The sequence below is a fragment of the Sorex fumeus genome, unplaced genomic scaffold, assembly GCF_029834395.1.
Source record: "Sorex fumeus unplaced genomic scaffold, SorFum_2.1 ptg000268l, whole genome shotgun sequence".
Classification (NCBI taxonomy): Eukaryota; Metazoa; Chordata; class Mammalia; order Eulipotyphla; family Soricidae; genus Sorex; species Sorex fumeus.
Genome location: NW_026606325.1, coordinates 680,559 through 706,935, shown reverse-complemented (window position 1 = coordinate 706,935; position 26,377 = coordinate 680,559). Strand labels below are relative to the sequence as shown.

At 42.9% G+C, this 26,377-nt stretch overlaps 1 non-coding gene and 1 pseudogene across 1 annotated transcript; one reads left to right on the top strand and one right to left on the bottom strand.

The window, feature by feature from the left end:
* On the top strand, window positions 1–26,377 carry LOC130018791 (RNA-binding motif protein, X-linked 2-like; annotated as a pseudogene).
* Window positions 13,202–13,308, bottom strand: LOC130018796 (U6 spliceosomal RNA). The gene has a single exon (XR_008791644.1). It is a non-coding gene; the product is annotated as a U6 spliceosomal RNA (small nuclear RNA).

Genomic DNA, 26,377 nt, shown 5'->3' with positions numbered 1-26,377 from the left:
ATGCTTTACACCCGTAGGTTTTCATACTGCATGAATTTGATATTGCTGAATTCTGCATGAATTTCATGAGAATGTTGCTGTTTCACATTTGCAATGTTTATCTTCAGAGTGACTTCCATCTTGTTGAATTAGATGCGATTTCAGTGGGAAAGATTTCCTACATGCTTGCTTGCCTTGCATGCAGCCCATCGGTTTGATCCCTGGCATCCCAGTACTCTGTCTCAGCATTTGATTTTTGGTATTTTTCTGACAGATGCCTAGTGATAAGTGTTTGGGATTTTGTTAATACCCTGGATGGCTGATACCAATTGATGAGCCTCTTGAGGATTTGACTTGCATTACCCTGATCTTTCACTTGCCTGGAATATTCTATTTTCATGATTCTAGCAAGTAAACAACTCGGAAGTCCAGAATGTAGCTTCTTTTGGAGAGGCTTGATCTGATTGGTAAGGGCCACTAGAATTTTGGGTTTGCTCACTTATACTTAGGTATTTCTATAGCTGAGGCAACCCTGCATCAGGTAAGATGCTTCCCTTGTATGTGGTCGACCGGGTTTGATCTCTGGCATCTGTATAGTTGCCTGAGTGCAAAGCCAAGAGTAAGCCCTGAGCAGATTGTGCGCTGGAACGGACTGGGATTGATCCAAATCCAGCAGAGAAAATGCTGTAACTTGCATGGGATTGGATGGACTTCTCGTAAGTAAAGAGAATCAGAAAGAACAAAGGGCTCATCAAGTAGTCTCAGCTCTATGAGTTGTAAGGAAAGAAGGTGCCACCCAAGGACAGTGGAAAGAAGACCAGGAGGATTATTCCATGGTTGGAAGCCTGCCTCAAAGGCTGGAGGATTCCCAAACTCTCCCTCTTTGGGTGTTTTAATTGAATTAGATACATTTTTGTGAGAACATTTTCCTGCCTCCTCCGTGAATATTAATGGGGACTGTTAGCTCTATGAATTTATTGCCTGTACGGGACTTTCGTGAGAACGTTTTACTACGTGCTTTACATTGATAAGGTTATTCATCAGAGTGATTTCCATATTGTTGAATTAGATATGATGCTAGTTGGAAAGATTTCCTACATGCTTTACGCCCCTTGGATTTCATACCGTATGAATTTGATATTGCTGAATTCTGCATGACTTTCTTGAGAATGTTTTGCTACCTGCTTTAAATTTAGAAGGTTGCAGTAGCCGATCTGTTTGATCCCCAGCATCCCAGTACTCTGTCTCAGCATTTGATGTTTGGTATTTTCCTGATAGATACCAAGTGATATGTGTTTGTTACTGGGTCACTTGCAGGCAGATACCAGGTGATAAGCCTCTTGAAGTTTTGACTTGCATTGCCCTGATCTTTCGCTTGCCTGGAATATACTATTTTCCCAATATATGTGTCTGCCATATTCTAGCAAGAGAACAACTCGGAAGTTAAGATGTTAGCTTCTTCTGGAGAGGCTTGATCTGATTGGGTAAGCCCACCAGAATTTTGAGGTTACTCACTTATACAAGGGTATTTCTAGGGCTGGAGCAAATGTGCATGAGGTATGATGCTTCCCCTGTCTATGGTCAACCGGTTTTGGTCCGTGGCATCCGTATAGTTGCCTGAGTACAGAGTCAAGAGTAAGCCCCGAGCAGATGGTGCACTCGACCCGGCTGGGATTGTTCCCAAATTCAGAAGAGGAAATTCATGGGGTTTCTTACGTGTACCCATTTAGTGTTGATGACTTACACGTGACTTTCGTGAGAAAGATTTCTCACCTGTCCAAATTTGATATTATTGAGTTACATATTATTTCAGTGGGAAAGACTACATGCTTTAGACCCCTCCTATTTCTTACTGTATGAATTTGATATTGTTGAATTCTTCATGACTTTCGTGAGAAAGTTTTAGTACCTGCTTTACATTGATAAGGTTTTTCGTCAGAGTGACTTCCATATTGTTGAATTAGATATTCTAGTGGGAGGCTTTTCCTACGTGATTTACACCCAGAGAATATTGTACTACATGAATTTGATATTGCTGAATTCTGCATGACTTTCCTGGGAATGTTTTGCTACCTGTTTCACATTTGAAATGTTTATCTTCAGAGTGACTTCGATATTGTTGAATTAGATGCGATTTCAGTGGGAAAGATTTCCTACATGCTTGCTTGCTTTGCATGCAGCCCATCAGTTTGATCCCTGGCATCCTTGTACTCTGTCTCAGCATTTGATGTTTGGTATTTTGCTGAGACTTACCAGGTGATTAGTGTTTGACATTTTCTTAATATCTTGCAGACAGATACCAACTGATAATCCTTTTGAGATTTTGACTTGAATTTTCCTGATCTTTCACTTGCCTGGAATACACTATTTTCCCGATTTATGTCTCTGTCAGATTCTAGCAAGAGAACAACTCGGAAGTTAAGATGTTAGATTCTTCTGGAGAGGCTTGATCTGATTGGGTAAAAGACACTAGAATTTTGAGGATACTCACTTATGCATGAGTATTTGTAGGGCTAGAGCGATTGTGCATCCGGTAAGATTCTTCCCCTGTATGTGATCAACCGGGTTTGGTCCAAGACATCCGTATAGTTGCCTGAGTGCATAGCCAAGAGTAAGCCCTGAGCACTGTGTGGGCTGGACTGGGGTGGGATTGGTCCAAATGCAGAGAGAAAATGCTGTACCTTCCATGTGATTGGATGGAGTTCTGCTAAGTGAAGAGAATCATAGAAAAAGGGGTTCATCAGGGACTCTAACCTATTTGAGGTGTAAGGAAACAAGGTACCACCCAAGGACAGTGGGAAGAAGACCAGCAGGATTGGTCCATGTTTGGAAGCCTGCCAATTGTACTGGAGGATTCCATAATTTTCCTCTTTTTTATTTTTTAATTGAAATATATAGGATTTTTTGGGTACATTTTCCTACCTACTCCTTTAAAATTCATGGAGTTTCTTACCTGTAACAATTTAATATTGTTGACTTAGTTGTGACTTTCGTGAGGTTGCTCACCTCTTTAAATTCGATATTGTTGAGTTAGATATAATTTTAGTGGGAAAGATTTCCTACATACTTTACACCCCTCAGATTTCTTACTGTATGAATTTGATATTGTTGAACATAAGTCTAGTAAGAAATTTTTAGTACTTGCTTTACATTGATAAGGTTGTTCGTCAGAGTGACTTCCATATTGTTGAATTAGGTAAGATTACAGTGGGAAAGATTTCCTACATGCTTTACACCCCTAGAATTTCATACTGTATGAATTTGATATTGCTGAATTCTGCATGACTTTCGTGGGAAAGTTTTGCTACCTGCTTTGCATTTGAAAGGTTTGTCTTCAGAGTGACTTCGATCTTGTTGAATTAGATGCGATTTCAGTGGGAAAGATTTCCTACATGCTTGCTTGCCTTGTATGCAGCCCATCAGTTTGATCCCTGGCATCCCAGGACTCTGTCTCAGCATTTGATGTCTGGTATTTTGCTGACAGATACCAAGTGATGAAGTGTTTGGTATTTTCTAGATACCTCCCTGGCAGATACCAAGTGATAGTTCTCTTGTGGGTTTGACTTGCAGTTTCCTGATCTTTTCCTTGCCTGGGACATACTATTTTCCCGATATGTTTTTCTGCCAGATTCTAGCAAGAAAACACCACGGAAGACAAGAAATTAGCTTCATCTGGTGAGCTTGATCTGATTGGGTAAGATCCACCAGACTTTTGTGAGTAGTCACTTATACTTAAAAATTTATATGGCTGGAGCAATAGTACAGCAGATTAGATGCTTTCCTTCCTTGGGGCCCACGTGATTTGATTCCCTGCACAGCAGATCATTTCCTGAGTATAGAGGAGTTGGGATCAGAATAGGGACCATATTGACAATGATGGTTGGAAGGGATTTCTCTGGATGGAGATGTGTTTTGAAATTGGGTAACTGACCAAACATGATGGCCTCTCCGTATCGGTATTGGAAGCCATAAGCCCAAAAGGAGACAGAGAGACAAGATGAAATATGCCTGTCTACAGGCACACTTGGTGGCCCAGAGTGTGTGGAGCTGGTAGAAGGGAAACTCAGGACATTGGTGGTGGAAGTGTATTTGGTGAAATGATGGATGTTGGAACATCGTATGTCAAAAACCTGATCACGAAAAGTTTATAACTATCTCAAATATTCAGGTAAATTAAAATGAATTAAATAATATTGGTCACTGTCACTGTCCTCCATTGTTCATCGATTTGCTCGAGTGGCCCCAGTAACGTCTCCATTATGAGACTTTGTTTTTACTGTTTTGGCATATCGAATACCTCACAGGTAGCTTGCCAGGCTTTGTCCTGCAGGGAGATACTCTCTGCAGCTTGCCGGGCTCTCTGAGAAGGGCAGAGGTATCGAACTCGGGTTAGCCATGTTGGCTGCGTGCAAGGCAAATGCCCTAACCGCTCAGCTATCGCTGTAGCCCCATAATATTGGTACTATCATAAAATATACATACATATTTTATACAAAAATTCAGTGGTGGAGGGTCTTTGGTACTTTGGTGCTTTCCAATGTACAATAACTTTGTACTTGAAAACCATAAATGTTAATACTTTCATAATGTGTTACTTTCAGTGCAATAAAAATGAAAGAAAAATGTAAAACCTCCACTGGTGGAGGTGGGCACTTTTCATTGGGGTGTTTTAATATCAGTCAAGAGAAATGGAGACTATGGTGTGGATTGTGGTGTTTAAAGTTTGTTTTCTGAAATCTTATCATTGACAATATTGTAAAATTGTAAATCCCACTGAAATTTAAGAAAAGCATTTTATAGAAACTGTGCTCTCCCTGATTACTTGATGTCAATAAACAGTCTGCTGTTCTGTGTATACAAAATACAAACCAAAAATCTTGAACACTGTACAGGTCAATACTTTTGTAAGCACATTTCCTACACTATAATAAAAATTAAATTTTGTTTGTTTTGTTGCTTTTGGGGTCACACCCAGCAATGCTCAGGAGTTACTCTGAGTATAGAAAACTGTTTAAGTTTGAACATGGAAAGAACAAGAAAACCAGTAATGTGAGGAATATTGTCTTTAATGGAGGCAGGGGGCAGGTGGGAAAGGGGAATATACCAGGGATATTGGTGGTTGGTAATGTGCAGTGGTGAAGGGAGGGTGTTTGATCATTGTGTGATTGTAACCCAAACATGAAAGCTTGTAACTTTCTCATGGTGATTCAATAAAATCAAAATACAACAACAACAAAAGAAAACCAGTAATGGACCAAACTAATCTTTCCTCAAACCCCCAATTTTTTTATGTTTTGAAATTTTTTGTTTCAATTATGTAGCGAGATCTAGCTATGCGAATGGATCACTCCTAGAGGTACTCAGGGGACCATAAATGGCAGGTGGTAAAGTGGTATGCAACTAAGGTTAGCCAAGTTCAAGGCCTTAACTGAATACTGTTTGGCCTTCAGAACCAAAACTTTGTAAGCAAAGAAGTTAGTTTCCAACACGACAAATATATCTTAAAATATATTATCAGCAGTTAGAGAGTATAGCAGATATTCGCCGTACGTGTAGCCACCCCAACCTTGATCCACAGCACCCAATATGATTCCCCCAAGCCCAGAGTGATCTCTGAATGTAGAGCCAGGAGTAACTCTTGAGCACAGCAGGTGTGGCCCCAAAACCAAAATATATGTGTGTATAGATATGATTGTATATGCATATATGTGTGTATACATATGTGTGTACACAACATATGTATGTATGTGTTTATATACAAATAAAGTGGACCAGAGTCATGCTAGAGCAGGTAGAGCATTTGTATTCTATGCAGCTCGCTCAGGTTCAATTCTTTGGACCACAGATGGTCCCCAAGCCGCACCAGAAGGAACCCCAGAGCTCAGAACCAGGAGTAAGCCTGAGCACCACTGTGGCCCAAAAATACAAAAAAAAATTGTTGAAGTCATCCGTTCCTTATCCCCCATAGCTATCTTTAAAATTAAGTGTTTCCAATGGGGCCTTACAAACAGAACTCAGGGACCATCCCGTGGATATTGGGTCAGAAAAGTCACTGGAAGGGCCCAAGGATGTGGTGCTGCACTGACTCTGCAGATTGGGGAACCTCCAGTGCCACCTGGCAGTCTCTGGGGCCACCTTTTGATGCTGTGAACAGGGCTTTTAGTGCTGCGGGAATCAGACGTAGTTTAATAATCTACGCTCCTGAACCGCTATCCTCTTACCCCCCAAAATCAGTTGAAATGTGCAAAGATTAACCCTACCACACACAGACTAAGGATTATAAAGAAAACTTTTAGGTATTTAACAAAAGTAAATCCTCGTTCAAACATATCCTACCTCTATAAATGCGTTTATTAGTATGACTCATGAGATTGTTCAAAGCAGCAAGGAATGTGTCCCAGGCAAAACAAGGAGAGGAGGGGGAAAGTGAAGAGGGGCAGGGAGGAGAAGAGAGGAGTGAGGGATAGGGGAGGAGAAAGGAAAGAGGAGGAAGAGGTGAAAGAGAGAAGGGCAAAGCAGGGAAGGGAAATCTGGAAGAGGAAGGGAAGGAAAAAGAAAAGAGGGTGGGCATGGTGAAGAGGAAACGGGGAGAGTTGGGAGGGTGGAGGAAGTCAAAAAAAGCGGAAGGGGAGGGATAAGGGGAGAGGGAAAAAGTGGGGGGAAGAGAGGCATGGGAAAGGAAAGGGGGAGAGAGAAAATCGGGAAAGGAGGGGAAGAGGAGAAGGGGAGAGAAGGGGAAGAGGAGAGGGAAAGAGGATGATGGGGGGAAGGGAAGAAGGAACAAGGGAGAGGATTATAAGAGGATGAGAAGGGTAAAGGGAGAACAGGAACTGGAGCATAGCACAGCGGGTAGGGCGTTGGCCTTGCTCATGGCCAACCAGGTTCGATTCCCAGCATCCTATATGGGCTCAGGAGTAATTCCCGAGTGCATAAGCCAGGAATAACCCCTGTGCAAGGCCTGTTGTGACCCGAAAAGTAAAAAAAATTAAAAATAAAAGAAAATGCACGACACTAAAAAATAGAGGACAGGGGATGGGGAGATCACGGAGAGGGGGAAAAGGAAGGAGAGTGGGAGAGAAAGGCAGGAGGAGGGCAAGAGCAGAGCAAGGAGAGGCGGAGAGGAGGACCCAGAAAGCCAAGTGGACATAAAGGGGAAGGGAGAAGAGGGGAGAGGGTAATGAGAAAGGAAATGGGGAGGGGGAAACGGAGGGGTGAAAAAGCTAAACTGTCCGCGTGAGACACGTGCCGGTTCTAGTGCGCATGCGTTCCTCGCGTTACGTCCCGACGTGCCTAATCTCTTCCGGATTGAATGGTCTCTTCCGGGGTAGCTCTAGTCCAATGGGATTGCGCGCTGAAGCCGGGCGACTGACCGTTAAACGGCTTTTTCCAGAGGTCGTTACATCGGAATCTTGGAGCAGAAACCTTTGGAAGATGAAGTAAGGCTCCGGTTTTCCTACGTGGAGTGTGGGAGGTCGGGGCTGGGGGATTGGGATGCGGGGCGGGAGGAGCTGAGGGAAGAGGCGGGGGCCGAAGCGTCCGAGGGGACGGGGGTCGCGAATTCTGGACAGGGCCGTGACTCTTCCAGTGGAGACCTAGTTCGGCGTCTGGGTCGCTGGGACATTTCTTTACTCTGCGGCAACTTCCGCAGCCCATTGACGAAATTGAAGTTAATCAAGGAACTCAAGGAGCGAGGGGTCCAGCTGGGGGTGGCGGAGAAGGTGTCCTGGCACCCCGAGTACCAGGACAGCGCCTGGATCTTCTCGGGTGAGTTTTGCCGCGGTGCGCTTCGGGTTCCCCGCCGCCTGGCTTTCCAGGGAGGGTTTCAGCCTTCCGCCTCTCTTCTCCTGTTATTCCTCTCCTCTCCCTGGCTCTCGCGCCCCCCCTCCTCATTTAGGTGACACCCAGCGATGGTCAGGCGTCACTCCGGGCTCTCCATTCAGCAGTTCCTTCTGGCGGTGCTCACAGAACCTATGGGATGGTCCAGGGATGGTGCCAGGGATCGAACCTGGGTCAGCCTCATGCAAGACGATTGCCCTACCCGCTACACGAGCGCTCCAGCCCTTCCTTGTGTCGGCCATGTTGCCTGTGTACAAGGCAAACGCCCTACCGCTGTGCTATCGCTCCAGCCCTGACATTGAGTGAAGCTTTGGAGGAGGTGCTTTTTAGGATTGAGATTGTATAGCTTATTTCATACTGGCCTTTTGTTAGAAGTAGAGTAGGCCAGTGGGATGTTGTTGTATTGTAGTAGAGGTGGTCAGAAATTTTTGGTCGGTATTAGGAGACAAAGTATGGGATGAAAGTCCTGAGTGCTCAGATTGGGAAATATAACTGTGGCCAGGAGAAGGACACACCCACTTCTGGGAGGCCACGCACCCTACGTAGTGGCCACGCCCCTGGCCTGCCCCCCTCCCTTTGCCCTCTCCTTCACCCTCCCCGTGCTCTCCCCCTCTTATTCCCATTCTCCTTGCTCTCCTCATCCCCTGTCCTCCTCTATTATTTAATGCTGTACAGTTTCCTGTATTCTTCATTTTTAATTTTTTACCTTTTGGGTCACACCCGGCCTTGCACAGGGGTTACTCCTAGCTTACTCACTCGGGAATTACTCCTGGGGCCATATAGGATGCTGGGAATCGAAACCGGGTTGGTCCCGTGCACGGCAAACGCCCTACCCACTGTGCTATCACTCCAGTCCATGTCCTTTCACCCTTCTCATCCTCTTATAATCCTCTCTCTTTTTCCTTCTTCCCTTCTCCCCTTCATATTCTTTTCCTCTCTTCTTCCCCTTTTCTCCCCTCCTCCTCTTTCCCTCCCCTTCCTCAGTTTTCTCTCTCTCCCCCTGGACTTTCCCATGCCTCTCTTCCCCCCACTTCTTCCCTCTCCCCTTATCCCTCCTCCTTCCTCTTTTTTTTTGCCTTCCTCTACCCCTCCCACCTCTCCCCCTTTCCACTTCCCCATGCCCTCCCTCTTTTCTTTTTTCCTTACCTTCCTCTTCCCATTTCCCTTCCCCCCTTTGCCCTACTCTCTTCTACCTCTTCCCCCTCTCCTTTTTCCTCCTCTACCCCACACTCCTCTCTTCTCCTTCCCCCTGCTCTTCTTCACTTTCCCCTTCCTCTCCTTGGTTTCCCTGGGGCACATTCCTGGCTGTTTTGAACAATCTCATGAGTCATACTAATAAACCCATTCGTTGAGGTAGGTTATATTTTAATGAGGCATTACTTTTGTGAAATGCCTAAAAGTTTCCTTCTTAATCTTTAGTCTTTGAGAGGTAGGGTTGATATTTGCATATTTAAACTGATTTTGGGGGGGGGGCAAGGAGATAGTGGGTTAGGGGCACAGTTTTTGTTTTGTTTTGTTTTTTATTTTTTTGCTTTTTGGGTCACACCCGGGGATGCACGTGGTTATTCCTGGCTCTGCACTCGGGAATTACCCTTTGCAGTGCTCAGGGGACTATATGGGATACTGGGAATTGAACCTGGATCGGCCGCGTGCAAGGCAAACGCCGTATTTGCTATGCTATTGCTCCAGCCCCAGGGTTGCAGATTATTAAAGTAGGTCTAGTGTCCCCCAGCACTAAAATCCTGCTCACAGCATCAACCCGTGCGGCCTTGGTGGCCCCAGCGCACTTCCAGGTGGCACTGTAGGTTCCCCAAGCTGTAGTGTCAGTGTATCACCACATCCTTGGGGCCTTAGAGTGAGTTGTCTGACCCAGTATCCAGGGAATGGTCCTTGGGCTCTGCTTGGAAGACCCCTTTGAAAACATTTTTTGAAGGTACCTATGGTGTATAAAGAGCGTATGACTTTAAATTCTTTTTGTATTTTTGAGCCACAGGCAGTATTGCTCAGGATTACTGCTGTTTCTGAGCTCAGGGCTTCCTTCTGTTGGGGCTTGGGGACCATATCTGGTGCACAGGATTGAACCTAGGCCAGCTGCATATAAGACAAGCTCTCTACCTGCTGTAGTATGACTCTGGTCAACTTTATATATACATACATGTGTGTGTATGTATATACATACACACATATACACAGATACATGCATGCATATGTATTTATATGTATACACACATATATGTATATATAATCATATATCCATACACATATTTCGGTTAGGGGGCCACACCTGCTGTGCTATGGGTTTACTACTGCCTCTACATACAGAGATCATTTCTGGGCATGGGGGAATGATATTGGGTGCTGGGGTCAAAGTTGGGTTGGTACATGTAAGATGAGCATCTGCTATACTATCTCTTTAACTGCTGATAATGTATTTTAAGATACATTTGTGTTGTTGGAAACTTAACTCCTTTGTCTACAATTTTTTTGTTTTGAGGGACACCAATAGTACGTAGGTAAGGCCTTGAAATTGGCTTTCCTTAGTTGCTCACCACTTACCACATAGGGTCCCCTGAATATCTCTAGGAGTGATCTTTGAGCATAGTTGAATGTGGCAAGATCATTGAAACAAAACATTTTCAAAACAAAAACAAATTGGGGGTTTTGAGGAAAATTTATTTGGGTCCATTGGTGGTTTTCTTGACCTTTCCATGTTCAAACTTAAAAACTATTCTATACTACTGGTGTGGGCTGGAGCAATAGCACAGCAGTAGGGCCTGTGCCTTGTGTGCAGCCGGCCCGGCCAAGCCGGTTTTGATTCCTCCGCCCCTCTCGGAAAGCCTGGCAAGCTACTGAGAGTATCTTGCCCGCAAGGCAAAGCCTGGAAAGCTACCCGTGACGTATTCGATATGCCAAACACAGTGACAACAAGTCTCACGATGGAGACGGTACTGGGCCAGCTCAAGCAATCGAAGAACAACAGGAGGACAGTGCTACTACTGGTGTAATGTATTCTATTAGATTGTGAGTTCAGATCCTCTTTTTTGATAACCTCACGGCTAGGCCTAGGGCCTTGTAGATAGTACATGCTTGGTAAATGTTTGAACTGAAATGTGATTTTTCTCTTCTAGGTGGATTTCCTTATGAACTGACTGAAGGGGGTGTTTATCTGTGTTTTTGCCCAGTAAGTTCGCTTTAATTTTCTCCTTTCTAGATTATCTGTGTCATTTTCTTCCGTGATGAAATTTGTTTCCATACAAATTGTAAGCTGGCTGGCATTTCTGTATAGGGAGAGCTCAATTCAAGATTTTGCTTTAGTTCTACCCAGGACGTAGATCTAGAGCTCTCCCAGTCTGGAAAATCCAACAATTTGTCTCTAGGCTTCGGCTCTGTTTCTATTGCTTTTGTTCTTCTTTTTTTTTAATTTTTCATTGCAGAGTCCTTCAAGCAGTTACTCCTGACTGTGCTTAGGAATCACTCTTCTTTTTTCTTTTTGGGTCACACCTGGCAATGCGCAAGGGTTACTCGTGGCTCATACACTCAGGATTTACTCCTGGCATTGCTCAGGGGACCAATGGCCTGCTGGGAATTGAATCAGGAATCGGCCACATGCAAGGCAGGCACCCTACCAGCTGTGCTATCGCTCCAGCCCCAGAACCGCCCATGGTGTGTGGTGCTGGGGATTGAACTCCCGTCAGCTGCATGCAAGTAAGGGATATACCCCCTGTATTTTCTCTATGGCTGTTTCCTTGATCTTTCATTGAGACTTTTTAAACTTGGATCTATAGTAGAGCAGATGAAAGGACTTTTAGATAGCTACAGTTCCCCTACAAGGTTTCTTTTTGACCCCCTACAGACTAGGGATAACAGCCCTTCTCTGCCCACACCTGTGTGACACTATCCATTTAGGCAAAGTATACAGGAGTAGGAGAAAAGAACTAATGGTTTTGGTTGTAGTTTGCTTTCTTTGTTTTCAGATAAGTGTGAGGTTAGTGAGCCGACCAGATCTCCTGTGGCTGGAGAGCTTAGGGGACAGTAGGTTCTGGTCAGGGGATGCGTACAACAGAGGTTAGAAGGCCGTGGGAAAGAAACTTGTCAATGCTTTTTATGAGAAGTGAGCCATAGGTATAGGTTTTGGCCATCCCACTCAAGCTGAGCGTTCTGGCAGGGGTAGAGGTGTCTTCCTCCTAGCTTCTGGGTGTTGGGGAGGTTCACAGTAGGTACAGCACATGATTTCCATTTCTTCATGGTATCTGTTCCTGTCTAGTCTCTCATCTAGGGCTGCATCCTTCAATATCACTGGCCTGCATACTGGTCCATGGACTTGTGTTTGAAGACCTATTGATCTAGATGTTTTTGTCTTGTTTCTATTGAGTGATGGTCAGCTAATATGTGTATTCTAGTTTTCGCTCCACAGTGCTCTTCATAAAGACCTTTTGACATTGTTAATAATGACTTTGAAAAACATTTTTGATTTAGATCATTTGTCTAGGATTGGGTTCGAGCAGAGTGGTTTACTCTATGGGGGTAATATGAGAGATTTTGGAGGGTTATGGAACTGTCTTTGGAATTTTGGAAAAGTGTATTTTCTGGAGACAAACCTAAGGACAACAAACAACCATTGGCAAATGCACTGCATAGGTTTTTTTTTTAATTCTTAATTGTCTTTTATTTGTGAGCAGTGTTTCCAGTAGTTTACTACTAGAAATTAAACCATAATATATATTTTAGCATGCTGCTCTTCTTTGTGAAATTATTGGGTTAATGTGGCTAGTTTTCTCTTTACTGATTTTTAATTTTTTTTTCGTTTTGAGGCCATACTAGTCTCTGTGTAAGTATCATTTCTGAGGAGCTCTAGGGACCATATGTGGTTATCTAATATGGTTTGGTTTTGTGCAAGTCAAGCACCCTGCCTGCTGTACTCTCTCTCTAGTCCCTCTTTGCTAACTATTAAATGTTACTTTAAGATGTTTTTATATTATTTTATATTATTTTATATTATTTTCAGATTGCTCTTTATAAAGGTTTTCCGGCTTTCCGCTCAATAGTATGAAAAAGGTTTCAGTTATACAGTGATCAATTAGAATTTTTCTGAATTCTAATCAACAGTGATTTGTTATTTTAAAATTATTTGCCATTGACTTTCTTTCTGAAATTTATCTTATTAAAGAATTGTGGTTTCCAGAGTCATTGAAAGTTGAGTTTTAGAGATTTATTTCATCATCAGCCCTACCACCAGTGTTCCCTTATTCCCTCCCACCTCAACCCCCACATCATCCTCCACCTGAAAACTTGGCAGGAGCATGACAAGTTTCCGTGGTTGCAGCGTAGATCCCATGTTTTCAGTTTTTGTATTTCCTTGCTTTCTCTTTTATTTTTTAAATTTTTTTAAAATATGGAATGCTTCACAAATTTTCATGTCATCCTTGTGCACGGGCCATGCTAATCATCTCTGTATTTTTCCAATTTTAATATATGTGCTGCCAAAGCGAGCACTTGCTTTATCTTTTCATTTGCTTTTAAATTCATCATCACTGTATCATTGTAGCACTGTCATTCCATTGTTCATCGATTTCTTTGAGCAGGCACCAGTAAGGTCTCCTTTCGTCCTCGACTGAGATTTTCACAAGTTCCACATTGGAGACTTTCTCAGGGTCAGAGGAATGAGAGCCATCATTGTTACTGGGTTTTGGCATATCGAATACGCCATGGGGAGCTTGCCAGACTCTGCCATGCTGTTGGGATACTGTTGGTAACCTGCTGGGTTCTCTGAGAGCGAGAACTAGACACCGAGAGGTCATGCAGCCGGAAATGTGGCTGCATGCTTTCAGGAGCTTGGTTCATCAGCAGTGACATTAAACATCTTTTTCATAGATCAGCAGGTCATTATTCTTTTTAGTATGCTATGTACTTTGCCTATTTTTTTCTAGTGGTGTGTTCCTCATTAGTGATTTTACAAGCCTCCTTGATAGAATATGGATATAGTTTTGTTATATCATTTTATCATGTATTAATGTGCTGGAGCGATAGCACAGCAGGTAGGGCATTTTCCTTGCATGCGTCCAACATGGCCGACCTGAGTTTGATTCCTCTGCTTCTCTCGGAGAGCCCGGCAAGCTACCGAGAGTATCTCACCTGCACGGCAAAGCCTGGCAAGCTACTCATGACGTATTCAATATGCCAAACACAGAAACAACAAAGTCTCACTATGGAGACGTTACTGGGCCCGCTGGAGAAAATTGATGAAAAATGGGAGGACAGTGACAGTGACATGTATTAATTGATTTTTAAAAATGTGATATACTAGGATGGAGAGAATACATAGATTAAGGTCCTTGCCTTGCATACCATTTTTGGCTACAGTAGTGGTTCATTTTTGAGCACTTTATATGATTTCTTGAACACAGAGCCAGAAGTTGCCACTGAACTCTCCTGGGTGTCCTTCCCCCACCCCAATTTGATGTGTGATAGTACTGTGCCTTTATTCTTTCATGTTGAAAAGTTTTCAATTTGAGGTCTAAAGAGGCCTTTTTAACCGATTCCTCTACTGTTTCTTTGCTTTTTATTTTGAAATACTACTTATATTTCATGTTAATGTATTTTATACTTTTATTTCAGACGTAATACAGAAAAACTATAAAATGCAAGGAATGCCACAGTATTCCCTTAGCCAAGTCCCTGAATATTAGCATTGTACCTAATTGTTACTGCTATTTTTTATTAGAGAAACACCATGAGGTACAGTTACAGACTTACAAATTTTTGTGCTTGGGTTTCAGTTATACAGTGATCAAGTACCCATCCCTCCACCAGCGCCCATCCTCCACCACCACGGGTCCCAGCATCCCTCCCACTCCCCATCCCCCCATCCCACCCTTTAATACATGCCTCTGTGGCAGGGCATTCCCTTTTGTTCTCTCTCTCTCCTTTTGGGTCCTGTGGTTTGCAAGAGATGCATTGAGTGGCAATCATGTTTGGTCTATAGTCTACTTTCAGCATGCTTCTCCCACCCTGGGAGGATCCTCCCAACACCCTTTATTTGGTGCTCTCTTCTCTATCTGAACTTCCTTTTCCCCTAGCGCGTGTGGCTGGCCTCCAAGTCATGGAGCAAAACTCCTGGTACTAATCTCGGCCACTCCTGGGTGTTAGTCTCCGATTTTGTTGCTTTATGTTCCCCGGATGAATGCAGACTTTCTGTGTCTATCCCGCTTTTTCTGATTCATTTCGCTTAACATGATAGTTCCACTTGTATTACCACTTGTATGTGAATGTCATGACTTCATCTTTTCTAACAGCTACATAGTACTCCATTGTGTAAATATACCAAATATTCTTTAACCAGTCATCTGTTCTCGGGCACTCAGGTTTTTTCCAGATTCTGGCTATTGGAAAGAGTTCTGATCCCTATAAGGATACCCATGATATTCTTTAAAGAAATGGAGCAAACACTCCTGAAACTTATATGGAACAATAAGCCCCCACAAAGAGCTAAAGCAATTCTAGGGACAAAGATAATGGGTGGAATCAACCTCCCCAACTTGAAGCTCTACTACAAAGCAGTAATAGTTAAAACAGCATGGTACTGGAACAAAGGCAGAGCTGCAGACCAATGGAACCAATTTGAATATACTGACATCTCCTCCCAAGCATATGCTCATCTAATCTTCTGTAAGGGGGCAAGAAAAGTGAAATGGAGCAGGGAAACCCTCTTTAATAAATTGTGCTGGCAAAAGTGGATGGCTTCATGCAAAAAAGTGGGCTCAGATCTCTGCCTAACGCCATGCACAAAAGTATGATCAAAATGGATTTATGACCGCAACATCAGACCGGAATCCATAAAGTTCATTGAAGACAAAGTTGGCAAAACCCTCCATGATATTGAAGCTAATGGTATCTTCAAAGATGTCACGCCACTGGCCAAGCAAGTGAAAACAGAGATAGACAAATGGGACTATCTTAAACCAGGAAGCTTCTGCACCTCCAAAGAAACACTGACCAAAGTACAAAGGCAGTCTACAGAATGGGAAAGGATATTTTCCAAATACACATCCGACAAGGGGTTGATATCAAGGATATATAACGTACTGGCGGAACTCCACAAGAAGAAAACACCCAACCCTATCAAAAATTGGGCGAGGAAATGAACAGAAACTTTCGCACAGAAGAAATCCGAATGGCTAAAAGGCACATGAGAAAATGCTCTACATCACTAATCATCAGGGAGATGCAGATCAAAACAAGGAGATATCATTTCACACCGCAGAGACTGGCCCACATCCAAAAGAACAAAAGTGACCGATGCTGGTGCGGATGTGGCGAGAAAGGGACCCTCCTTCACCGCTGGTGGGAATGCCAACTGGTCCAACCCTTTTGGAAAACAGTATGGACGATTCTCAAAAAATTAGAAATAGAGCTCCCATTTTACCCAGCAATACCATCCTGGGAATATATCCCAGAGAGGCAAAAAACGTATAGTCAGAGTGACATCTGCACTTGTTATTGCTATTTTTACCTGTTTCACAGTTTCTGATTTTACTAAGTTATCAGAGAGTCCATTGCAAGACACGATTTGTGGGTTTGGACCATGCCTGGCGATGATCAGGGATTACTCCTGGCTGTGCACTCAGGAATTACTCGTGGTGGTGCTTGGGGTAGCACATGGGATGCTGGGGATTGAACCCCAGTCACAAGGCAAGTGCCTTTGTGCTGCCCTCCAGGTCAGTACCAAGATCTTTCAGTTTGTGTTTCCAAAAACTAAGGCCATCAGGAAATCAACACTGATACAGAACTATGATGAACCTTTTGGTTTTCTTCCGTTTCATCCCCGGTCTCATAAAACCCTTTTTTTGTCTCTGGGCCATACCCAGTGGTTCTTAGGGGCTACTCCCAGTCCATTGCTCAGGGTCGTTCTCACTGGTGCTCAGGGGACCATGTGGTGCTGGTGATCAAATCTGGATCTCCAGCATGCAATGCAATTGTACCAGCCCTTTGAGCCATCTCCCCAACTTGCTGATAATCTCTTTATTGTAGGAGAAAAATTGCTTTGTGGTCCTTGATCTGTCATGTAAATTATAAAAATTTTAGTCTTTTTTATTTTGCCAGAGAGAAAGTACCAGGATAAAGGTGCTTGTCTTGCATGTGGGTAACCCTGGTTTTTATTTTTTTTGGGGGGATAATATAATTTTTCTTTTATTTATGGGATTGCTATTATTTTTTTTTACATTTAAAATTTTTTTTTAGATTTTTATTAGTGAAACACCATGAGGTACAATTGTAGATTTACAAATTTTTTTTGCTTGGGATTCATTTATACAATGATTGAATATCCATCTCTCCACCAGTGCCCATTCTCCACCACCACTGATCCCAGTATCCCTCACACCCCCCGTCTCCCCCCATCACAGCCTGCCTTTGTAAATTTTATTGAATCGCCGTGAGAAAGTTATAAGCTTTTATGTTTGGGTTACAATCACACAATGATCAAACACCCATCCCTCCACCAGTGCACATTCCCCACCACCAATGTTCCCGGTATACTCCCCCCTTTTCCCACCCTCCCTCTGCCTCCATGGCAGACATGATTCCCCATATTCTCTCTCTACTTTTGGGCATTATGGTTTGCAATACAGACCCTGAGAGGTTACCATGTTTGATCCTTTATCCACTTTCTGCACACATCTCCCATCCCAACCGATTCCTCCAGCCACCTTTTTCTTAGCGATCCCTTCTGTATTCCAGCTGCCTTCTCACCTTTGCTCATGAGGCAGGCTTTCAGCTATGGAGTAATCTATCTGTCCTGTGTATCTACTATCTTTAGGTGTCAGACTCGTGTTATGTTGTTTTATACTCCACAAGGGCTGGAGTGATAGCACAGCGGTAGGGCGCTTGCCTTGCACACAGCCAACATGTCCGATCCGAGTTCGATTCCTCAGCCCATCTCAGAGAGCCTGGCAAGCTCCCCGTGATGTATTCGATATGCCAAACACAGTAACAACAAAGTCTCCAATGGAGACGTTACTGGGCCCGCTCGAGCAAATCGATGATCAACGGGAGGGCCTTTATTTATTATTATTTATTTTATACTCCACAAATGAGTGGAGTCCTTCTGTGTCTGTCCCTTTCTTTCTGACCCATTTCACTTAGCATGATACTTTCCATGTTTATCCATTTATAAGCAAAGTTTATGACTTCATCTCTCCTGAGAGCTGCATAGTATTCCATTGTATAGATGCCCCAAAATTTCTAGGGCACTTGGGCACTTGGCCCAGATTTTGGCTATTGTGAACAGTGCTGCAATGAACATAGAGGTACAGATGTCATTACTACTGTGCTTTTTTGCATCCTTGGGATATAGTCCCAGAAGTGCTATTGTGGGGTCATATGGAAGCTCACTTTCTAGTTTTTGAAGAATTGTCCATATTGTTTTCCAGAAAGACTGGACTAGTGGGCATTCCCACCAACAGTGAAAGAGTGTTCCTTTACCCCCACATCCATGCCAGCACTGGTTGCTTTTGTTCTTTTGAATGTGTGCCAGTCTCTGTGGTGTGAGATGATATCTCATTGTTGTCTTGATTTGCATCGCCCTGATGGCTAGCAATGTGGAGAATTTTTTCATGTGCCTTTTGGCCATTTGTATTTCTTTTTTGAGGAAACTTCTGTTCATTTCTTCCCCCCATTTTGTTCATGGGGTTGGAGGTTTTTTTCTTGTACAATTCTACTTGTGTCTTGTATATCCTGCATATTAATCCCTTATCAGATGGGTATTTATTAGGTAAATATTCGTTCACATTCTGTGGGCTCTTTTTGTATTTTTGTCACTGTTTCTTTTGAAGTGCAGAAGCTTCTTAGTTTGATGTAGTCCCATTTGTGTATGTTTGCTTCCACTTGCATGGGGCTGACCCTGTGTTAATGTCCATCATTGGTCCCCTGAGTGCCTAGAATGACCCCTGAGTATAGAGCTAGGATTAACCCCCGAGCACCTCTGGGTATTTATTATAGGATAAAACTCATTTTTAGGGTGTTCATTTTTTAAAAGTTTTTGTTGAGTATTGATAACAGTGTCTCACATGTGCTGTAATGCTGAGCCATCTTCCTAGCCCCTGTAAGTTTTAGTGCAATTATTTTGTAATCATCGCCTGAATCAGAATGAAGCTCAGTTTCATTACCCTCAAACTTTCTTCACGTGGTACCTTTTATAGTCTTCTCTTTGATTTTATTTCTGTATGTTTTTCCTTTGAGGTTGGGCACTCCCAGCTGTGCTCAGGGTTTACTCCTGGCTCTGTACTCCATGATTCTTATTCCTGGTAGGCTCGAGCGACCATATGTGGTTTTTGTTTTCTGGTTTTGCTTTGTTTTGTTTTTTTGGCCACAGCCTGTGGTGCTTTGATATTCCTGGCTCAGTACTCTGAAATCATTTCTGGTGGACTCTGAACCAACTCCCCCTCCCCCGCCGCCGTTTGATTATTTTATGTGGCAAAGTGTATCATTCTTTCATGTTTCTGGATTTGGAATCAATTATAGGTGTTTCTACTCACCCACTGCTCTTTTTTTTTCTCATGTGTAAGATTTTAGTGCCATAAATTGAAATCCCTGATCCATTTATAGTTATTTTTATGAATATTTGTGAGACACGGATTCAGTTTGTCTTTTCAAATGGCTAATTTTTGTAAATTGAAACATTAACCGTACCATATTTGTATACTAATTCATATACGCTTGACTTTCTTGGTGTTTTTCTTCCTTTTTATTGGTTTATTTATTCATGACACATACCAAGTAGCTAATTTTATGAGCTATTCAGAGTTTTTCTAGTTCTTATTTTTTTTCCCTTTTTGGGCCACACCCGGCAATGCACAGGGGTTACTCCTGGCTTTGCATTCAGGAATTACTCCTGGCTGTGCTCGGGGCACCATGTAGAATGCTGGGAATCAGACCCGCGTCAGCCACGTGCAAGGCAAACTCCCTACCTGCTGTGCTATCATTCCAGCCCCATTCCTAGTTATTCTTATGTTCATTTTTCCACAAGAATGTTGGAAACAATTTACTCTGCTCCAGGGGAAAAATGTGTGCATTTTAAAAGTGGAATTGCGTGAAATTTATATATTAGTTTTTGAAGGACTTTTATTTTTGCTTTTTTAAAAATTTTTTATTAGTGAATCACCATGAGGTACAATTACAGACTTGCAAGCTTTCATGCTTGCATTTCAGTCATACAATGATCGAGTACCCATCCCTCCACCAGTGCCCATTTTCCACCACCAATGGTCCCAGCATCCCTCCCACCACCCCGCCCCGTCCCCTCCACCCCACCCCGCCTCTGTGGCAGGGCATTCCCTGTTGGCTCTCTCTCTCTTCTTTTGGGTGTTGTGGTTTGCAGTAGAGCTATTACGTGGCCATTATGTTCAGTCTATACTCTACATTCACCCTGCATCTCCCCTCCCAATTGGGCCCTCCTAGCACCCTTCTCTATCTGAGCTGCCTTTTCCCCCAGCATGTGAGGCCGGCTTCCTAGCTGTGGAGTAATCCTCCTGGTACTTATTTCTACTAATCTTGGGTATTGGTCTCCCATTCTGTTACTTTATATTCTAGAAATAAGTGCAACCTGAGAAGGATTTTTAGTGCCTTTGTTATGTTGGGTTATCCTAACCAACAACAAACGATATTTTCCCCTCAATTTTATTTTCATAATGTTGTTCACAAGAATTTATTACATTCAGTATCCCAACACCAATTCTACCTTCATTACACCTTCTCACCCCCATTATTTCAGGTTGTCCGTCCACCAGTTAAGCCTGCCCCCAAAGAAAGCCATAGGTAATTTATTTTGTATTGTTTGCTATGAATAATATGTTACAAATGATTCAGAAATGTTTTCTTTGAGGAAATTGTGTGATGATTTTTGTATCTCACCCTAGAGCCATTAAACCCAACAAGGGATATTTTTATATTTATTTAATTCTATGTTTCTTTGAGGAGTTTTAAAAAGTTTTACTTAAGATACAATTTGTAGTTTATTTTTCTTTTGGGGTCATACCTGATGGTGCTCATGGCTTATTCCTGGCTCTGTTGTCAGTGACCCCTTGTTTCAGGGCTCAGGGCCCATTTGTCATACCAAAGATTAAGCCAGGTCTGCCACATTTAAGGCAAGCACTTTGACCCCTGTACTGTCTGTCCAGCCCTGTTCAAGTCTTTTCATTATTTATATGTTTACTTATTATTTTGGCCAGACTCTGCAGGGCTCAGGGTTGATTCCTGGCTCTGCATTCAGGAATTAGACCTGGTGGTGCTAGGTGGATCTTTTACTGGGAATAGAACCCAGGTTGGATATGTGTAAGGCATGTGCCCTACCCAGTGTATTCTTCATCGGATCCCTCAAGTTTATGTATTTATTTATATTTGTTTTTGGACCATACACGGCAATACTTAGGGGTTACTCCTGGCTCTGTACTCAGAAAGATTCCCTGGTGCTTCTTAGGGCATCATTTGGGATACCGTGGATCAAATCCGGGTCTGACACTTGCAAGGCAACTGCCCACACTACTGTACTTTTACTCTGACCCCTCAAGTTTATTTATTTATTTATTTATTTATTTTGGGTTTTGGGTCTCACCCAGCGATTCTCAGAGGTTATTCCTGGTTCTGCACTCAGGAATAACTCCTGGCGGTGCTTGGGGAACATATGGGATGCCGGGTATTGAACCCAGGTCACCCACGTGCAAGGCAAATGCCCTACCCACTGTGCTATCACTACAGCTTCTCAAGTTTGTTTTTAATTTTATTTTTGTTGCTGATTATTAATGGGGTTATTTCTCAGTTAATTATTTCTAGGCGATTACTATTTGTATTCAAGAGATTGTTTTATTTGTAACTATATCCTATTTTTAACAAAAATTTTAATTAGGCATTGTGATTTTAAGTAAATTTTGGAATTTTACAGTGAGCATTTAGGTTTTCTATAGTACTATCACATCTAATCTTCAAAGAAATATGGCTTCATCTTTTATTTTTCATTTATATATTTTCTCCTAATTGTATTGGAAGATAGCATTGCACTGTAGCACTGTCCTACCGTTGTTCCTCAACTTGCTGGAGCAGGCACCAGTAACGTCTCCATGGTGAGATTTGTTGTTCCTGTTTTTGGCATATCGAATATGCCACGGGGAGCTTGTCAGGCTCTGCTGTGCGGTCGGGTAGCTTGCCGGGCTACCGGGGAGGGACGGAGGAATCGAACCCTGGTTGGCCAGGTGCAAGGCAAATGCCCTACCCAATGTGCTATTGCTCCAGCCATTAAATAGGTAAATAGTTCATGAAGTCACTTGTGCTGTTTTTAGTCGTTTCTATTAAAGATGCTAGATTTGGGCAGAAATTTTGTGTCTGTGATTATGTTTATAATGTATTCATCATTTTTTTTGTTCTTTTTGTTATTTGTCCCTCTCCAGTGATGCCTGGGAACTTTCCCTAGCTCGGTGCTGGGGGATTACTTCTGGTGGTGCCTGGGGGACCATTTGATACCAGGGATTGAGCCTTGGTGGCCTACCTGCAAAGCATATGCTGAAACCCACTAAGTTTTCTGTTTGATATTTTCTTTTTGTGACTCTAGTAAAAATATTATTTTGTTTTTGTTTTTGTTCCTCATTTGGCAATAGTCATGGCTTTGCGCTCAGGAATCGTTCCTGGTGGTGCTCGGGAGAATGTATGGGATGCCCGGGATTGAACGTCATTCGGCCGTGTGCAGGGCAAGCACTTTACCAGATTTACTGTTGTCCTGGTGACACCAAGCTCTACTCAGGAAGTACTCCTGGCTCTGTGCTCTGGGATCTCTCCTGGGAATGATTGGATATGTTAATTGGGGGGGGGGGAGAATTTTGAGTCTTAATTTTTATCACTATTTTTAAACTTTTTATTTCTACTTTTAATTGAGTCACTGTAAGCTAGACCCTTACAAAGCTGTTCAAGATTAGGTTTCAGTCAGTGTTCCAACACCCATCTCTCCCAAGTTTACATTTCCCAGCACCAGTGTCCCCAGTTTCCCCTCCCATTACCTTCCCCCCACCCCCCAGCCTGCCTCTATGGCAGGCACTACTCATCCCTTCATTCACTTTTTAAATGGGACATTTCCTATTATATCCTTGAGTAACTTTTTTTGTCTTGTTTAGGGGTGCCACACCAGTGGTGCTAAGGGATCACTCCTGGTCGGGCTCAAGGGACTATATGGGGTGCTAGGGATTGAACCCGGTTGACTGCATGCAAGGCAAGAGCTCTCCCCACTGCCCTGCTCTAGTTCCCTCCGTATACCTTTTTATAGTTAATCTTCATTCATCACCTGGTTCTAGCTTCGTCTTTTATACTCAGTATTTAAGTTTTGTTTGTCAAGCATTCTGAACATTTTATTTCTAATAGTGTGTCTTTTTTGTAAATAAATAGATACGGTGAGATTGTTACCATAAATCTGGTACAGGATAAGAAGCCTGGGAAATCCAAGTGATTTCTGCTTCCTTTGCTATGAAGTCCAGCAGAGCACAATACTGGAGGTTGACAATTTTAATGGCATCAAGGTGGGTATAAGTAATAAACAGGATTTCGCTGAAGGTTTCTGATGTAGTAGTTTAGTTTTATTTTTCCCCTGGTTCAGAAAGTCCCAGGGGCCACCAGGATGAGACATAAAGAGTTTCAGGGGTGTGGAAAAATGGTTCTAGGAAGGAATTACATGGGCCTCTGCCCCAGTCAGCACTTTTTTCTTCCTCAGTATTAGCTATTTCTCCACCCACCCAGGGAGGCCTTTGTTTCTTACCTTTCCCTCCTCACCACTGTAGTTCTCCAGCCCAGGAGAGTGACTCGTGGAGAATTTATCAATGATTGCACCAATAATCAGTAGTTTCAAGGATAGCATGGAATGGGGATATAGGTTTCCATTTTATGGAGCCTATATTCAAATTGACTCAAAGAAGGAATGGTTTTCAAAACATATTTTTTCTTTTCGGGTTGTATGCAGCAATGCTCAGGGGTTACTCCTCGCTCTGCACTCAGGAATTACTTCTGGCCTTGCTGGGGATGGAATGCTGGGGATCAAACCTGGATCCGTCAGCTACAAGGCAAATGCCCTACCCTCTGTGCTATCGCTCCGGCCCCTCAAAAATATTTATTTATTTATCTATTTATTGCTTTTTGGGTCACACCTGGCAATGCACAGGGGTTACTCCCGGCTCATGCACTCAGGAATTACTGCTGGCGGTGCTCAGGGGACCATATGGGATGCTGGGAATCGAACCCGGGTCAGCCGCGTGCAAGGCAAATGCCCTACCCGCTGTGCTATCGCATCAACCCCTCAAAAGTGTTTTAAATGGGAAATAGGATAGATGAAAAGAGGTAGATTAGACTTAAAGATAAGACTAAAACCAGACCTGTATTGGAACAATAAAAGCTGGACTTTGGGAATGTAGAGTGCCTGATGCCTATAGAATTAAGTATGTATCGGGGACTAAAGTGATCCTACAGTGGGTAAGGCTCATACCTTACCTGTGGCTGACCAGGGTTATGATCTGGACACCCTATATGACCTTCTGAGCACATTCAGTAGTGGCTCAACTCCCCCCACCATCAAAAAAGAATTTTTAAGTTTATGCTTGAAAAATGAAATGGTTTTGTTTGATGTGAGTAATTACTATTTTGTTCCTTGCACAGAGTTTGTGTTTCACAGCAAAGTATAAGTGTGAACTAGTCACAAAATTTCCCAGAGTTTTTTTTTTTTTATGTCATGACATAAATAGAGCACAAAAATATTTGTATGGCACACAGGGGTAAACTGACAGATGATGCTAGTGCACTTGCCTCAGAGGCTCAGTAGCCCTCAGGCCCCATGTGGTTGCCCTGAGAGCAGAGAAAATTGCTAGCTGGGAAAAAGTGCTCAAACACACCAGTTGGGCAAACAGTGTTGGAGATTTTCCCAGAGATTGAATTATCAGGAAGTTGGTGTGGATCACTTAGTTTGGAAGGAGGGCTGTCTTTGATGATGCGTTGGCTTTTTGTCTTAGATCAAAGGACAAACTATTCGAGTAGATCATATGTCTAACTATAGGGCTCCTAAGGACTCAGATGAACTGGATGATGTGACCAGACTGCTTCAGGAGAAGGGCTGTTGGGCTCACATGCCTCCAAACAGTTCAGCTGAGGACTCTGAAGATGACAAACCCACCAAAAAAAAAAAAAACACACAAAAGAAGGTAAAATGTTATGACCAAAAAAGATTCTAGGTGGTCTTAATTGTTTTTTTTCTTATGAATAAAGCTGTTTATGTAACCATAGAAAGGTATGTTTACTTTCTAATAGGAAATGTTTATATTCAAAGCTCTCTAGAAATCATGACTTAGTAAACTTGTTTATGTCAAGATACAAATGTAGATCCTCAATTTTTTTCTTTTTGGGTCGTACCCGGCAATACACAGGGGTTACTCCTAGCTTTGCACTCAGGAATTACTCCTGGTGTTGCTCGGGGGACTATATGGGATTCTGGGAATCGAACTTGGGTTGGCAGTGTGCAAGACAAACACCCTACCTGCGGTGTTATTGCTCCAGCCCTGATACTCATTTTATTTTATCTCGACTTCCCTAGAGAAAAGTAAATTTAAAGAATATACTGATGTGCATACACACTTTCTAGAAAATCATTGAAGACATTTTCACAGCTCATCATTTTTAAATTGGAGGATGATAATTTGAATCTTTTGACTCTTCATCTTATAGACTTTGCTCTTTTTTGCTGTCTTGCCATGAATATACTATTAAAATTCAAGTTATTAGACTGGATGATAATAGTACAGCGAGTGGGTAGGGCGTTTGATTTATACACAGAACCAGAGTTTGATCTCTTGCATACCATGTGGTCCTCCAAGCACCACCACCCCAACTTCAAGTTAATTTTTGGGGGGTGGGAGGTCACACCCGTTGGTGCTTTGGCTTACTCCTGGTTCTGCATTTGATGCAGTGTATTTAGAAAATAAGTACTTTGGGGGAGAGCTTTTTATTTTTTCATTTCCTATTTGTGGCTCCCTTCCATTTTTTTAAATCTCCAGACAAAAAGGGGAAAAAAGAAAATGAAGACAGAAAAGTGGGAGGTACAGCCAGAACCAGAGGTCTCCTGTTCATCACCCAGAAGCAAGATGCTAAAGGAAAACGATTCCCCCGAATGTAAAAAGTTCATCAGCAAGAACTCTGAAAAGGTTCTGAAGTCAGAGTCCGGGGAGGGGATGAAGCAGTACCACAGCTCCCCTGAGGTCAGGACAGACTCCCACTCCAGAGCAGAGGCCATAGAAAGGGAGCCAAAGAAGGAGAAGCCCAAACAGGAACACAGGTCTTTAAGTAGGAGGGAGGAAAGGGAAGAAAAGAACAGGGATAGGAACAGAAATCAAAGATCAGATATGCAAGTTCGCTGGCAGGCACAAGGAGCGTTCTGAATGGCATGGTCATAAGAATAGGAGTAAGAGCAGTGATAAATCCCACAGGTATCAAAGATCCTGGCACTCCTGGGATTGGGGATTCCCCCACTTCCAGAGACTACAGGCATCACTGA